The following is a 2,500-nucleotide window of genomic DNA, read 5'->3' on the forward strand; positions in this document are numbered from 1 at the left end:
GTCGGTGATTGACACTGTTTCCGTAGCAACTCTCCCGGAACCCCACCCCTGACCCCTCATAATCGACCCCCCCCAGCTGGCCTCCCCCTCTGCCATGACCACACATCGATTCGGCCTTGTGTGTGTGTGTGTGTGTGTGTGTGTGTGTGTTTATTTTTGGTCTGCTGTGCAGTCGTTTCCCCCCCCCCCCCCCCCCCCCCCCTCCTCTTCTCTCCACCTCCCTCTCGGCCCCCCCGACCCCGACCCCGGTTGTGTCGGCCCTCAGGGGGCCCCTGCCTTTGAGCAACTTAGCCCGGGCGTGAAGTGGGCTCCTGATAGCCTGGGCTCCTTTAATGAAAGGAGGCGTTTGATCGGGAGTTGTCTGTGCTCGGCTCATCATGGGATTAGTACCGGCTTAGGGTGTGTGTGTGGGGGGGGGGGCGGATCCTTTTTCCGGGCCCCAGTGGAGATGAAAGGTGTCTTGGTTCCGGCTTGGCTGGCCGGTCATCGGTCTTGTGGCGCGAAGATGACCGCAATGCTGCCGGAACAATCCAGACTGAGTCACGAGGGAACAAACAAAGGGCCCACCGCTAAAGATACTGGGTTCTCCACAGAACTCTGATGGTACTGGGTTCTCCACCGAGCTAAGGGTTCTGATGATACTGGGTGATAGAACTCAGGGTTCTGATGATACCGGGTCATAGAACTCAAGGTTCTGATGATACCGGGTCATAGAACTCAGGGTTCTGATGATACTGGGTCATAGAACTCAGGGTTCTGATGATACCGGGTCATAGAACTCAAGGTTCTGATGGTATCGGGTCATAGAACTCAGGGTTCTGATGATACCGGGTCATAGAACTCAAGGTTCTGATGATACCGGGTCACAGAACCCAGGGTTCTGACGTGGCTCATGGTCTAATGCTGCTCTCAAAGTAACAAAGAGGAAGATGAACAAGTCATCAGGACCAGGCCCAATATTTATCCTTTCTGACTCGTCTGGACAGCCCCCAGGGCGGGGTGTGTGTGTGTGTGTGTGTGTGTGTGTGTGTGTGTGTGTGTGTGTGTGTGTGTGTGTGTGTAATGGTCAGTGGGGGGAAGATAAACCTTCTAGGGCATCTGTGATAGACCCTGTCTGCACCTGCTCATCTGAGGGAGGGGGGTCAAACCCAACACACACACACACACACACACACACACACACACATATGCTACTGTAAAACACACACGTATCCATTCCACACACACACACATCGTTGCTCGCAGGGACCCTGCTTTAAGGACACAGGTGTGTGTGTGTGTGTGGTTACACAGCCAGTCTCCGCAGGTCTAGCGGCTGGCCCCGCCCCGCCTCTGGCCACCACGGCGTCGCTGACCGAACGGCGTGCGTCCACGCTGACCGCTAGACGCCGCACGCACATCATTACAGCCATGGCGCCGGCCACGCCGTCCGCTCACTGCTGCGTACGGACGTCTCTCTCCCTCCTCCCTCCCCCCCGCCCACTCTCCCTCCCTCCCTCCCTCCCTTCCCCCCTGCCCCCTCTCCCTCCCTCCCTCCCTCCCTTCCCCCCTGCCCCCTCTCTCTCCCTCCCTCCCTCCCCCCCGCCCACTGTCCCTCCCTCCCTCCCTCTCTCCCTCCCCCCCGCCCCCCCACCCTCCCTCCCTCCCGCCCCCTCTCCCTCCCTCCAATCGTCAGTTCGATTTCCCAACCGAGAGTCGTTTGGCTGCGATGGCAAAATAACAGATAGCGGTTCTCTGATTTAAAAAAACAAACAAAATAAAAACGCCTGGTGTAGATCTGTCCGTCTGGTTTTTACATTACAGCCTAGCCGCGCCAGCTGACAAGCCCGGAGTTTTAATAGCCTGTGTGATAAACTGTGGCGGAGATGACACCCACAGCAAAGCTTTTCCGCCCGCTGCGTCTCAGATTGTTTCCTGTCCTGACCTATGGGCTGTGTTGGTGTTTTTAATCTCACCCTCATTCCCTAATATTGACATTTCGCAAAATAGCTGAGCATCCCGGATTTCGGTGCGTGTGTGTGTGTGAGTGTGTGCGTCCGCTGTGTGTTTACAGTCGGCGCGTGTGTGTGAGTGTGTGTGCATTAAGAGAGTTTGAAAAAGGAGATGCTAATCAAATATTTGAAAGGATTTCTCTCAGGCTGTCCGCGCTCTCCTCCCTGCGTTAGGAGTGCAGACACAGCAGCCCTGTCGTAGTAGCACACCCAGATAGCAAGCGGATAGGTAATGATTCTGGGCCATATATGGGCCGGAACTAAGCCACAAGGGCCAGATCTGGCCTGTATATGGCCCAGATCCGCTTGCTATCTGGGCACTAATACTGGACCCGTTTCACATCAAGATTAGCGCCTGTAAACTGGCTTTTTAAACGGCTACCAGGAACGACGAGCACGCCTTCCTGTTGTTTTGTTTTTCGGTGCGTCACGTCTGACACGGCGACCGCGCTGACAGAGAAGCGCCGAGTTCTGATATTACAAGCGAGAGTTTCCGCCAGCGGCTGAGG

General features: G+C 56.0%; 1 protein-coding gene across 1 annotated transcript in view; it reads left to right on the forward strand.

Moving 5' to 3' along the window:
- LOC311315846 (protocadherin-17-like) overlaps positions 1–2,500 on the forward strand; it is a gene marked incomplete at both ends in the record, with an annotated part of 17,170 nt that overhangs the window by 8,882 nt on the left and 5,788 nt on the right. The gene's annotated exons all lie outside the window — the stretch shown is intronic.

The sequence above is a fragment of the Borostomias antarcticus genome (assembly GCF_949987555.1).
Source record: "Borostomias antarcticus genome assembly, chromosome: 12".
Lineage (NCBI taxonomy): Eukaryota > Metazoa > Chordata > Actinopteri > Stomiiformes > Stomiidae > Borostomias > Borostomias antarcticus.